The following is a 14,706-nucleotide window of genomic DNA, read 5'->3' on the forward strand; positions in this document are numbered from 1 at the left end:
TGTGTAATCAGGTCACACAGCCACAGACAACAAAAAACCCTCTGAATTCGATGTGGCTACCAAGCACTTAGGACCACTCTCCTATGGCATTGTTTTTAAAACTATATGATAGCTGTGCATGATTGACCTCAGGAAAAAGTCAGGCAGGTACAGTTCTAGGCTAACTACAATTAGGGTCCTAAACTCCCACTCACAGCACATCATTTGCTCTCACATGGTTGCCCTAAGCTTGAATGGGTGCTTCACTAAGTCTGAGTTCTTAATTAAAAGGGAAGGCAATACCTTACCCCCACCCAAATAAATGTCGAAAGCCAGCTGGCAAGATTTAAGGGAAAAAGTACAAGCTTTGAAGTAAATCATGGCACTCCCACCTGTGGATTTCATTTAGCAAATATTTATTGAAGCCATTCTGTGTGCCAGACACTGTACCAGTCCCTGAAAAGAAAGAAGAAAACAGAACAGATATTGATGTTGGACAAATTACTTAAATTTGTGGGCATCTCCTTTCTCATCAAAAATGGGGTAATGGCTACCCCTTAGAGATGTTGAGAGGATTTTATGAGATAATATGTGTAATTGTGGAGCTATTTATATTATCATCATGGTTATTAATAAAGCAACATGGCAGCCATATGCATGAACAGCCATACAACTGTTTAAACTCTTAAACTAATATTTATCTTAAGAAATTTTTCCAAAGGAAAAGCCTAAATATGAAGATATATAAAGGAGAGAGATGGGAAGGAAATAAAGCACCTATTAAGTGTATACATTTTGCCAGGCACCAGGTAAAATACCTAACATTTGTTAATTCATGAAAATGAGCAAAGGAAAAAAAATACAAGAAACCTAAATATTCAGCAGTAGCATAGAGAATGGAATATTTTATAGTCATTTAAAGTAATTATAAAGGCTATGTGGCAACATAGAAAATGTTCATGACATCATGTGAGGTGGAGAAAGTAGGGTACAGAGGTAGTCATGAGCATGACGATTGCAGCTATGTATGGTTCCTGTGCAGAACCACAGCCACACAAAACAACAAGGCTTGCTCTACAATGATGGGTTTATGAAGGTGATTCTTTGTTCTGCGTTTGCCCAACTGTTTGCAGTGTTGTTTTATTGTTTGTTACCTTATTTTTATAGGTGTACTTTTCTTAAGGTGTTCTATTTGCAGGTTATTTCACTCGGTCCTATTTGGCTTCCCCGTCAATTCTGAGAGGGGAAGATGAAGATATCTTCATGCTTGAAAGTCTTGGAAGGTAGTGAATCTTTGAAGATGCATCAGCTGCATTCAATTTATTGCTATTGCCTGAAAAATAAATGTAAGCATTATCCCTTTATATTTAGCTCTTCAACTATTCCCAGCAAGCCTTCAGAAACTAAGGTACTACTGGCGCAGCATCTGCCAGCACTGCCACCAATAACTAGAGGACTTTATGACCTTAGGGGGGCCATAAGCATGGGTTGACTTCCCACCCATCCATCCAATAAATCCATCCACCTGTTCTACTATCTACCTGTCTATCCTTTTGATGATTTACTATCTCCCTATCCATATATCCCACCCTTCTGCTTATCCATTCATCCATCCACTCTTCGTTGGTAGTGCTTCATCACAAAATTCCATTATAGGAAATACCGATTTATATCAATGTTCTGATTCTTCAACTGGCCATTAGTAGAAAAGTCAAGGTGCAGGTTCCCAAATGGGGTAAATGATGCAACAAGACAAGACCAAGGAGACATGCTTTTCATCTCTCCCAGTCCCAGGTGGGCTGTTTGACAGCCAGTTCAGCAACTGGTCAGGCTCCCAAGGCCCATCCTAGGAACAAAGGGCTCTAAGTAATCAGGTCACATTTGTCACCAGCGTCTTCCCTATCCCAGTAGCACCCAGCTGGCTGGCTTGAGCAGGATCTTCAAGGCATTCCAAGCATTTGCCACCCAAATCTGTCACTTACCAGCCCTGTAGGTGGAGTGGGAGAGGCTGTGCAGCTTGCACTTGTCAAGCTGCCAACTGAAAACCTGTTTTAATCAATTAAGTAATGGGCTCTTGTTACATAAGCCTCAATTGTGACCTTCTCAATAAAGCACTAATTAAGGTTGATGAGGGTAATCTACTCTGAACCTTCTCACCCTGCAGCAAACTGCTGAGGGCCCTACCTTAATCCCTAATGAGGTTAGTTAGTGAGTGGGATGTGTTCACAGAACAAGCTAAAGAATTAAACATTTATTGAGTGTGTGTTTTCTGTGAGGTCTGATGCCAGATGCTAGGACTGCAGGCCTGAACCAAGAACATTTCCTGCCTAAGGAGCACATAGCCTAGTGAAGAAAACCAAACCCTAAAACAGAGACAATTGCTGTGTAAGGAGACATGACAGCAGTAAGGATGGGGTGCAGTGAGAGTCCAGAAGTGGGAGCAGTCACATCTGTCTCAACAATCCCAGAGGCTTCAGGGAAAGAAGCATTGAAGCTGGGCCTGACAACACAAGCAGACATGGCTGCTCCCTGCTAGGTCAACCCAAGGAAGAGCACGGAGGCACAAGGGAGAGGGCCCTCCAAAGTTCTAGGGCAGATGGCTGCTCACACAGGGTCTCTGAGGCAGCAGCCACTCTTATTAATGGTACAGCTCAGATTTGAAAATGGAAGCCACAGAAGGTCCTTAGCCTTCATACCTCAGGTCACTGCTCTTATTCTTCATTTGGTCTAAAACAGCCTCCCTTCTCTCCACCTGGCCCCAAAGTTCCCCAGGCAACTATACCCCAGTCGCCCTTCAAGACCCAACTCTCATGCTGCCTCTTCCATGAAGCCTTCCTAGAATGACTCATGCCCAGAGCCATTTCCCTTTGTTCCCCCAGGGTTTTGTATCTAACTCCAGGACCACATTTATCAGGTCATTTTCCAATTAGTTTGTGGGTCCTGTCTCTAACAACCTTCATCTTTACATTCCCTGCAGCCTATACAGTGCCTGGCACACAGTAAGCACCCACCATCTGATTGTGGAGAAACCGACTCCTACCAGGATCAACTCACATTCAGGTGATCCGAAAGCATCATCCAAACCCAGTTCCTGCAGGGCTCAGCTTGGTGTCATGACAGAAAGCTACCAGTTAACCTTGGAAAAACAAGTCTATGTGGAATCTAGCCAGCTCCCCAGACAGTATGTGACAGACCAGCTACCACTGCCAACACACACCATGGTTTCAAATGTTTACAGGGTATGTGGAGCTTGCTGGGCATGCCAGTTGACAACCAGCCACCCCACAAGTATTGACTGAGAACTCACTGTAGACAAGCCACCAGAGCACCAGGACCCTTTGGTGGCTGGGAAGAGAAGTGAGAAGAACTTACTCGTCATCAGAAGTGAGATAAAGCTGTTAATTTAATTAATGAAAAAACCTGATTGCCATTGTCCTCATTATGCTTTCCTGACTTTTCCAAAGTGGGCCTGTTTTACTTTATAGCCAAATTTTTATTAAAAAGAAAAATTTAAGGCAATCTGCATGGAAGTAGCAAATGTTGGGCATATAGTCACTGATTCATAGTTATTGGTAGAGTAGCAATGGGATCTAGTTTGCTAAGTGACCCGTTTAGTCACTTTTGGGTGGGAAAGCAAGGAGGTGTTGAGTGTGTGTAGGAAGAGGGGTTAGTGGAACACACGGAGGGTGAAGGGGGCTGTTGAGGGGTGCTGCCAGGGCAGTGACATTGTCATCAGGACAGATCCCACATTGCTGGTCTTCTCTCCAAGTTGTCCCATCTGCTCGTGTCAGCTCACTCCCATTCCCACTCAAACTCTATGCCCTGGGCCCTTAGAGATGTTCTGTCCCTTTAGTTAACCTGCCCTGCATGGGGACAAATGATTCCACCCTCTTGTTAAGAGAAAATGGGAGTCCGGATTTTTTTTTCCAAAGGGAACTTTATTTGAGAAACTGAGAGGAAAAAAAAAAATAGAAAAGAGTAATTAGGAAGTGGTAGAAGTGGGAAGGTGTGCCAGGCACAGAGCCCGTGTCCTGCAGCATTGGGAGATGCAGATTGGCATGGCTGGAAGGTGCCACCAAGACTCTGCCTTCTCACTCTTAGCAGGGATCAGCTACCTGACCGCAGCTGCTGCCCCCACACCTCTACCAGCATGGTGCAGGCAGGTGGGAAGAAAACACTTCTGTGTTTCTCACTAGGGGTTCTGAACTGAAGACAGTCCTACCCACCCACCCCTGACCAGCATCCCCCAGAGGTCCCTTGGTCTCCCTTCCTAGCTGGTGCCTGCCAGCAGGTGAGCTGGATGAATTTTTCTCTTCTCTGGCTGCAATTTCCCTGGTGTTACCTGCTCTTAGGGCCCCATCCACTCACTGGTACATTTCTCCTATCTTGGGTCTTCTGTTCTAGCTGCTGATTAGCAGATCACATGCTCATTGGGCCTGTCATCAAGTGTCCTGTCAGCCACCACTTAGGTCCCCCTCCAGAGAGCCCCTGACATATGGAGCTGACATCTGTCCTGGCTCCTCTGTAGGACTTACTGGGGCTTGTCTCCCTGGCAAACCTCTCCTCAAGCCCAGCGGCCATTCACACTCACCCTGGTCAGTGATGGGCTTCTTACCACCAAGGCTCACTCCCTACCTTAAGGCCAACAGGGCACAGGTCCTTATCATTTATTTTGCCCAGACCCTCCACACTCCATGCCTACATCTGCCCAGACTACTCTTATTGCTCCTGACATGAAATTCAGTGCCCACCCCCACCACTGCCCACACCCATCCCCCTCTCAATGTCTGAAAACCCCTTTCAAATCCCAGCTCTGCCATTCAGAGGCTACTGATTTGGACAAACCTTTTGAGCCTTCCCGGGATAAGCCCCATCTGTAAAATAGGGAAAATGTGACTCAGAGAGTCACATGGGAGACAGCAGAGGTAACTGTACACTGTTGGTTTTATTGGCCTCTGGCCTCAGACTAACTAGTAACTTCACTGTTCATCTTCACCATGTGAAATACACTCCCTCTCTGATTCAGAATGGTGTGCCCCACCTTGAAGCCTGGCTTCCCCACAGGTTTTCTGGTTTTTCCTCTTTTTTTTAATCTCAAGTTTTTATTTAAATTCTAGTTATTTAACATACCTGGTAAAATTGGTTTCAAGTGTAGAATTTAGTGGTTCATCACTTACACATAACACCCAGTGCTCATCACAACAAGTGCCCTCCTTAATGCCCATCACACATTTAGCCCATCTCCCCACCCACCTCCATCTATCAACCCTCAGTTCGTTCTATATCGTTAAGAGTCTCTTATGGTTTGTTTCCCTCTCTCCCTTTTTTCCCTCCTCTATGTTCATCTGTTTTGTTTCTTAAATTCCACATACGAGTGAGATTATATGGTATTTGTCTTTCTCTGACTGACTTATTTCACTTAGTATAATACACTCTAGCTCCATCCACATAGTCACAAATGGCAAGATTTCATTCTTTTTGATGGCTGAGTAATATCCCACTGTGTGTGTGTGTGTGTGTGTGTGTGTGTGTGTACACACACATACCACATCTTATTTATCCATTCATCAGTTGATGGACGTTTGTGCTCTTTCCATAGTTTGGCTATTGTTGACAATGCTGCTAGAAACATCGGGTGATGTATTTTTGTATCCTTTGGGTAAATACCTGGTAGTGAATTGCTGGGTCATAAGGTGGCTCTATTTTTAACTTTTTGAGGAACCTCCATACTTTTTTCCACAGTGCCAGCACCAGTTTGCATTCTCACCAACAGTATAAGAGCGTTCCCCTTTCTCTGCGTCCTCGCCAACACCTGTTGTTTCTTGTGTTCATTATAGCCATTCTGACAGGTGTGAGGTGGTATCTCACTGTAGTTTTGATTTGTGTTTCCCTGATGATGAGTGATGTTGAGCATCTTTTCAGGTGTCTGTTAGCCATCTGGATGTCTTCTTAGAAAAATATCTGTTCCTGTCTTCTATCCATTTCTTAACTGGATTATTTATTCTTTGGGTGTTGAGTTTGAGTTCTTTCTAGATTTTGGATACTAACTCTTCATCAGCTATGTCATTTGCAAATATCTTCTCCCATTCTGTAAGCTGTCTTTTAGTTTTGTTGATTGTTGTTAAATGGACAGCAACATGCAGAAGAATGAAACTGGACCACTTTCTTATACCATACACAAAAATAAATTCAAAATGAATAGAAGACCTTAATGTGAGACAGGAAAAACAAAATCCTAGAGAACACAGGCAGCAACCTCTATGACCTTGGCCATAGCAACTTATCAGATACATCTCTGGAAGCAAGGGAAACAAAAGCAAAAATGACCTATTTGCACTTCATCAAAACAAAAAGCTTCTGCACAGTGAAAGCTTTCCTCTTTCTTTATCCCCAGCTCAGAGCTGGTGCTTGGTAGAGGCCCTCCTGCTATACATCCAGCTCTCAACACCAGGTGGCAGCCAGACCATAGGCCCTACCCAGGTTAGCCCGGCCCCCTGCCTGGCTCAGAAACAAGGCCCGAGGCTTCCGCCCTACCCTGTGCCTGCCTTGTCCCACCCTCCTCCACTGCCGGCAGCAAAGACCCAAAGAAAACTTCCTGCTGCTCAGGGAAGGCTGAAGCCTTGGGGACAACAGGAGATTGGGCTGGATTCCAAGGCAACTCTTCTGCTAGCTGGGGCCACCTGTGAGAGCAAAGACCCAACAGGATCTTTGGTGGAGTATGAAGGGGCTGAGGACTGGGTGGGGCACAGAGGAGGGGCACAGATGTGGAGCATGGCAGCCATTTCCCTGGAAGACTGCCTTACCCACAGGACCTGGGGTGCCCTGTGCCCTTGAAGCCCAGAGGCCCCTCTGGGACCCACTGAGTTGGAGACACAGCCTTTGTTCAACCTTTCTCTCTACTGACTGCCCCCCCCCCCCCCCGGCAGGCCTGAGTACATCAAGCCCTTTCCATTCTAAAACAATGCTTCTTCCCTGGTCTCTCCCTTTCCCTCCCATCTCTCTCCTCGTTACCTTCTTAGCCAAACTTACTGCAAAAGATGCCTTCATGTTTTCCTTGACCCCCATTTACTCTTCCCCACTTCATTCTGACTTCTCCTGTTCTTCAAAATCTGCTATCTCTGGGGCCAGCCATGCCAACTCCAGGAACACTTTCTTTCTACTTTGCTGCATGTCTTTGACCCAGGCCTCCTGTCCTTGATGCAACTTTTTCTATTCCTCTCCATCTCTCTTTAGAATCTACTTCATACACACCACTCAAGTCCATTACTCTCCACTTTTTACCTAAGACTTATGTCTGGAAGATTTCCAGATTTCCACCTTAAGACCTGATGAACCCTCAGCTCCAGCACCCTATCTCTGACTGATTCAACTCAACCCACACTGAACTCATTTCTGCCCCAGGCCTGTGGCTTGCCTTCTCCTCCTCCTGCTTTCCATCCCAGTGAAGAGCATCACCAGCGATCAGCAACAAGTGATGGCCAAAGTCAGGCCACTGTACGTCACCATTGACTCCTGTCCCCCCACACTCGCTTGACAGTAATGTCCTGCCCATTGTACCTGCTTACTACCTCCCAAATCTCTCTCCCTCTCCAGTCCCCTTCCCTGTCCTAGGCCAGGTCCTCATCTTCTCTTCCCTGAAAACTGCAGCCCAAAGCCTACCTGGTCTCCCTGATTTCACTCCTCCCCCAACACTGCATTCTCCTCACCACAGTGTTTTCTCTATTAAACAAACCATTTCTTATGTTCAAAACCCTTCAGGACCCCAAGAGTAGCAACCAAATGCTATTGCATGGCCCCCAAGGTACTTTATGATCTGACTCTTTCTGTCTCCTCCAGCCACAAAGCTATGTAGCCTCTGCCCCCAACTCTGTCTCTGCCCCAGCAAAAGTATTCCTGGACACCCCACACCTTTGCCTTCTATGACACCTCCTTCCTGAACCACCTCTTTTACTTCTTTTTGCCCACTGAGACTGTTCCAGATTTGTCAACTCTCTAACCCCAGTTCTGGTTTGGGTACCCCTTCTCTGTGCTTCCTTCATCAGAGTACTCAGTGTTATAATCATGTGATCACATGTCACTAGACTCTGAATTTGAGGGCAAGAGCTGGGGAGTTTTGGCCTTTGGATCCCCAGCCAGAGAGGGGTCTAAATAGGTGTTTTGGGTAGATGGATGGATGGATGGATGGATGGATGGATGGATGGATAGATGGAAAAATGAAGTTACTTTCTGGGAAAAGTTCCCTGCTTATTCAGAGGTGGTCTAGTGTTTTGATTCCTCACCTTAACTCCAAGCATCTGGCATCCATTACATGAGATCTCAGGCCTCAGAACCTAAAGCAACATAGCTGGATTCTTCCCCTGGGACCAGGGAGTGGGAACAGCCTCCCTGGGTGCACTGCCAGAAGGTGTAGGCACAGGGCTCCAGCTCTGCTCTCTCAGCCCAGAGAGGTGCTCCTGCCAGACCAGGGACATGGGAGCAGTGCAGGCAAGCATGTGATCAGAAGACAGCTGGTCCCCTGCAGAAGGGAGCTCTGAGTCAAGTGTCAGCCTGGGGAAATCCAGAACAAGAGCACAGAGGTCAGAGTTTGCTGATTTAACTGAGATGCAAACACTTGAAAAAGTTTCAAGAGTTCCTGCTCCTGTGAATAACAACCACAAAGAGGCTACCATACCACCAACATGTTGCCTCATTCTACGCTGATTGCTCTCCCACCACACTATACCTCTTAAACTCTTAGCCATCCTTTAAGACTGTTCAAATGCCACTGGAAGTCATCATTTATTGACTCCTCCCTGGAGTCTGCGAAGCTGTCCAAAGCCATCCAGCCCAGTCCGAATTGACTATTATTTCCTCCACACTTCTGTAGTACATTGCTTATATATTTTTTTACAACACTGATATCAATTTCTCTTTCAACGATATTCTGTATGGCTGTCTTAGTCTACATCCCTGGCAAGACTACAAATTTCTGGCAGGGAGAAACTATGTTTTATGTTTGCATATGGTTCTAGCCCTATGTTCTAGGCATTTAATAAATGCCCATCAAATTGAATAATAATTTCAAAGCATTACAAAGCACCATGCAGACGACTAGGTTCATAAGTTCAAAGTAGGTGGAGAAAATAGGAGTGATCACATGGGTGGGGCTCCTCTAGGAAGACTTCCTGAAGGAGGTGTGGCTGGAGGGGACTACGTGAGGAGGGACTGAGAAGCATGAAGGAAGTCTGTCATCTTAACTGCTGGATGGGAAAGGCCAGGCTTTTCTCCTTCCTTACCCACTTTTTCTCCTCATCCCAATATAGAGTAGTGGCAGTATAATACAGGAGTTAAAATATGGACTCTCAAGACAGACTGCCTGGCTGTATATCCTAGCTCAACCACTCAACAGCTGTATGACCTTGGGCTTCCCACTTTACCCATCTCATCTTAGTTTCCTCCCCTGTTAGGGTAAGGAAAATATTACCTACCTCACTGGATTGTATGATGATTTAATGAGTTAATCTATGTAAAACTCTTATTAGGTGCCAACAGCTAATCTCAGTGCTCCGAGTAGATTAATTCACTTAATCCTCAGACAGCACAATGAGATTGGTACTATTATTATCCTTACTCTTTAGAGAAGGAAACTGAGATCCGGAGAGCACGGGGAGGAGAGATCATCAACACAGCCTACCCCAAAATCTCAAACATTCTCCAAACATGACAAACTTGGACCTGCTTACCCCAACCCACCCAACTCTTTCCCTGAAGAACAAGAACCACAATCACAGCTCAAAATAGTAAGAACTTTGTTTTGTTGTAATTCATAACCATTTGCAAAACACTTTCCCATTATATCCTCACTGAGCCCTGATGAAAGAGCCCTATCCATCCTGCTTTTCAGAAGAGCACCTGATATCTGAAGAGGCAGTGGGATGTGTGCAAGAAGCAAGAAGCTGTCTTCTCAAAGGCAAGCACCATGACTCCTGGTCAGAGCCCCTACTCTAGGCCAGAGTAGCCACCAGCCCAGAGGCTGGGCCAGAGGGCATTAACAGCTCCATGCCCTCCTCTTCCTCACAACTCCTCCAGGGACTGAATAATTTGTCCTCCCCCACTGTGGCTGCTGGGGGCCTGCCTCATACCATCAAGAAGGTCAGAGAGCTTATAGAAAAACTACCGAGGCTCCGAGGTCCACAGACAAGAGAAAACAAAAAGAAGAACATCACTAGAAAAATTGTTTTTAAAACTTCAAAAGTAATTTCAAAAAAAAAGGTTTAGTTTGGAAGACTATAATTTTCCATCTCTTAAAAATGAGACAAAGGAAGTGAGCTAAAAATGTGTGTATAAGATACAAATCACCAATAAACACATGAAGGAAAAAAAGTCCTCATTACAATCAGTAAAGGGAATTCAAATCATTGCACCCAAATACCATAAATTAGAGTAGGAACGTTTTTAAATCATAACATATTGGTGACTTCTAGAGGCTAAGTATTGATGGAAGTGTTAATTGAGTTTGGTCTGTGGTTAACTTAGAGTTACTGATATTATTTGACTCCACAATTTCATTTCTAGATATTTATTAAGGAAAAATTTATAAATAGATACAAAAATATATGTTTAAGAATATTCATATTGTATGTTTAACACAAGAAAAACAAGAGGCAATGTGAGTTGCTAAGAGAGGTATAATTAAATAAGTACTGGTGTCTCATTCTGTGGAATTCCTTGTTACCACTAAATATGACATAAAACTAGAAATTATTTTGTGGCTTTTAAAAAGGTACTTGTTTATCTTTGTGTATGGTGTGAGAGAGTGGTCAAATTTCATTCTTTTGCATGTAGCTGTCCAATTGTCCCAGCACCATTTACTGAAGAGACTGTCTTTTTCCCACTGGATGTTCTTTCCTGCATTGTTGGAGATTAGTTGACCATACAGTTGAAGGTCCATTTCTGGAGTCTCCATTCTGTTCTATTGATATATGTGTCTGTTTTTGTGCCAGTACCATGTTGTCTTGTTGATCACAGGTTTGTAGTATAGCTTGAAATCCGGCAACATGATGCCCCCAGCTTTGTTTTTCTTTTTCAACATTTCCTTGGTGATTCGGGGTCTTTTCTGGTTCCACAAGAATTTAAGGATTGTTTGTTCCAGCACTTTGAAAAATGGCATTGGAATTTTGATAGGGATGGCACTGAAAGCACAGATTGCTCTGGGTGGCATAGACATTTTAACAATGTTTATTCTTCTGATCCATGAGCAGGGAATGTTTTTCCATTTTTCTGTGTCTTCTTCAATGTCTTTCATCAGTGTTCTGTAGTTTCTAGAGTATAGATCCTTTAACTCTTTGGTCAGGTTTTGAAAGACCTTAATGTGAGACAGGAATCCATCAAAATCATAGAGGAGAACATAGGTAGTAACCTCTTCGACATTGGCCACAGCAACTTCTTTCATGGCACGTCCCCAAAGGCAAGGGAAACAAAACCAAAAATGAACTTTTGGGAATTCATCAAGATAAAAAGCTTCTGCACAGCCAAGGAAACAGTCAACAAAACAAAGAGGCAACCCATGGAATGGGAGAAGATACAGAGAAGACCTATAAAGAACTTCTCAAACTCAACACCCAAAAAACAAATAATGAAATCAAAAAATGGGCAGAAGATATGAACAAACACTTTTCCAATGAAGACATACAAATGGCTAACAGACACATAAAATCATTAGCCATCAGGGAAATTCAAATCAAAACTACATTGAGATACCACCTTACACCAGTTAGAATGGCAAAAATTGACAAGGCAAGAAACAACAAATGTTGGAGAGGATGTGGAGAAAGGGGATCCCTCTTACATTGTTGGTGGGAATGCAAGTTGGTATAGCCACTTTGGAAAACAGTGTCGAGGTCCGTCAAGAAGTTAAAAAAGAGCTACGCTGTGATCCAGCAGTTGCACTACTGGGTATTTACCCCAAAGATACAGATGTAGTGAAAAGAAGGGCTATATGCACCCCAATGTTCATAGCAGCAATGTTCACAATAGCCAAACTGTGGAAGGAGCCAACATGCCCATCAACAGACGAATGGATAAAGAAGATGTGGTCCATACATACAATGGCATATTACTCAGCCATCAGAAAGGATGATTACCCAACATTTGCATCAACATGGATGGAACTGGAGGAGATTGTGCTAAGTGAAATAAGTCAAGGAGAGAAAGACAATTATCACATGGTTTCACTTATTTGTGAAACATAAGGAATAGCAGGGAGATCATTAGGAGAAGGAAGGGAATATGAAAGGGGGATGGAGGGGGAGACAAACCATGAGAGACTCTGGACTCTCGGAAACAAGCTGAGGGTTTAGAGGGGACAGGGGTGGGGGGATGGGCTAGCCCGGTGATGGGTATTAAGGGGGGCACATACTGAATGGAACACTGGGTGTTGTATGCAAACAATGAATCATGGAACACTCACCAAAAGCTAACGATGTACTGTATGGTGACAACATAACCAAATAAATAAATAAATAAATAATAAAAATTAAAAATCAGGTAAAAATAAACAGTACTGTATTTACAATAATACCCATACTGTAGAAAAATATCTGTATACAGGAGCACTATAATGAAATAATTAAAAGCCAGATTCCAGAGCCAGAAGGCTTTCTGCCCCCACCTTAAGACATCGATTGTGTTTGTAGAGGAAAGAGTGGAATGACAGATACAAAACTGGGGAGAGACCTGGCATTGCTGGTGCCAGGACCCCTAGAACCTGTCACTCTTATCCTCACCATTCACAGTCTCAGTGCCTGAAACTGCCCTTCACAAGCTCTGTGGCCTTGGGCAAGTCACTTAACTTCTCTGTGCCTTGTATTCCTTATCTGAATATAAAAATAATGATGGTACCTACCTCTCTGAAGCTGAGAGGCTGAATCAGTTAATAACTGGGATGTAGTAAGATATGTGTTAGCCATTATTGTCATTGCTCATGTATGCACACAGAAAAATGACTGGAAGGATGTATAATCTAATGATTGGTTCTGCTGGGTGGTGTCACAGTAATGTTTGTTCTTCCTTTTGATATCTTAATTTTCTAAATGTTCTTTCATGTACTTATAGTACTTTTAATATGAAAAAGTATATTGCTTAATTATAATCATGGATCGTTCTCCAGAATAGACCATATACTGGGTCACAAAATAGGTCTCAACCGATACCAAAAGACTGACATTATTCCCTGCATACTCTCAGACCACAATGCTGGAATTAGAACTCAAACACAAGGAAAAATTTGGAAGAAACTCAAACACTTGGAAACTAAGAACCATCCTGCTCAGGAATGATTCGATAAACCAGGAAATCAAAAATCAACTCAAACAATTTATGGAGACCAACGAGAATGAAAACACAACAGTCCAAAACCTATGGGATACTGCAAAGGCAGTCCTAAAAGGAAAATACATAGCCATCCAAGCCTCACTCAAAAGAATAGAAAAATCTAAAATGCAGTTTTTATATTCTCACCTCAAGAAGCTGGAGCTGGAACAGAAGAACAGGCCTAGCCCACACACAAGAAAGTGGTTGATCAAGATTAGAGCAGAGATCAATGAATTAGAAACCAGGAGCACAGTACAGCAGATCAACAGAACTAGAAGCTGGTTCTTTGAAAGAATTAATAAGATCAATAAGCCACTGGCCAGACTTATTCAAAAGAATAGAGAAAGGACCCAAATTAATAAAATTATGAATGAAAAAGGAGAGGTCACAACCAACACCAATGAAATGGGAAGGATTATTAGAAACTTTTATCAACAGCTTTATGCCAATAAATTAAACAACCTGGAAGAAATGGATGCCTTCCTAGAAACCTGTAAACTACCAAGACTGAAACAGGAAGAAATTGATTTTTTAAACAGACCAATTAATTATGAAGACATTGAAGCAGTGATCAAAAACCTCCCGAAAAACAAGACTCCAGGGTCTGACGGATTCCCCGGGGAATTCTACCAAACATTCAAAGAAGAAATAATACCTATTCCCTGGAGCTGTTTCAAAAAATAGAAACAGAAGGAAAACTACCAAACTCATTCTATGAGGCCAGTATTACTTTGATCCCCAAACCAGGAAAAGACTCCATCAAAAGGAGAATTACAGACCGATATCCCCGATGAATATGGATGCCAAAATTCTCAACAAGAGCCTAGCTAATAGAGTCCAACAGTACATTAAGAGGATTATCCATCATGACCAAGTGGGATGCATTCCTGGGATGCAAGGGTGGCTCGACATTCACAAATTGATCAGTGTGATAGATCATATCAACAAGAAAAGAGTCAAGAACCATATGATCCTTTCAATAGATGCAGAAAAATCATTTGACAAAATACAGCATCCTTTCCTGATTTAAGTTTTAATCCCTTCAGAGTGTAGGGATAGAGGGTACATTCCTCAATTTCATAAAAACCATCTATGAAAAGCCTACAGCAAACATCATTCTCAATGGGGAAAAGCTGGAAGCCTTTCCCTTAAGATCAGGAACATGACAAGGATACCCACTCTCACCATTATTATTCAACATAGTACTAGAAGTCTTTGCAACAGCAATCAGACAACAAAAAGGGATAAAAGGTATCCAAATCAGCAAAGAAGAAGTCAAACCATCTAGGGCACATATTGCATGGTGCACTGGGTGTTATACGCGAGTAATGAATCAGGGAACTTCACATCAAAAACTAGGGATGTACTGTATGGTGA

The 14,706-nt window shown here is 43.3% G+C and overlaps 1 long non-coding RNA gene across 2 annotated transcripts in view; it reads right to left on the reverse strand.

Annotated features, from left to right (window-relative positions):
- Positions 1-397: 397 nt before the first annotated feature.
- Positions 398-14,706, reverse strand: part of LOC103667490 — a 29,499-nt gene continuing 15,190 nt past the window's right edge. Inside the window, exons 1-3 of one of the 2 annotated variants that reach the window (XR_569765.2) lie at positions 8,259-8,517; positions 1,134-1,312; positions 398-435 (exon numbers count right to left, since the gene is read on the reverse strand). This is a non-coding gene — a long non-coding RNA (uncharacterized LOC103667490). Of the gene's footprint in view, positions 436-1,133; positions 1,313-8,258; positions 8,518-14,706 lie in introns of those variants that run through there. The other variant, XR_005833996.1, reaches the window with a different exon arrangement.

The sequence above is a fragment of the Ursus maritimus genome, unplaced genomic scaffold (assembly GCF_017311325.1).
Source record: "Ursus maritimus isolate PB19 unplaced genomic scaffold, ASM1731132v1 scaffold_12, whole genome shotgun sequence".
Taxonomy (NCBI): Eukaryota; Metazoa; Chordata; class Mammalia; order Carnivora; family Ursidae; genus Ursus; species Ursus maritimus.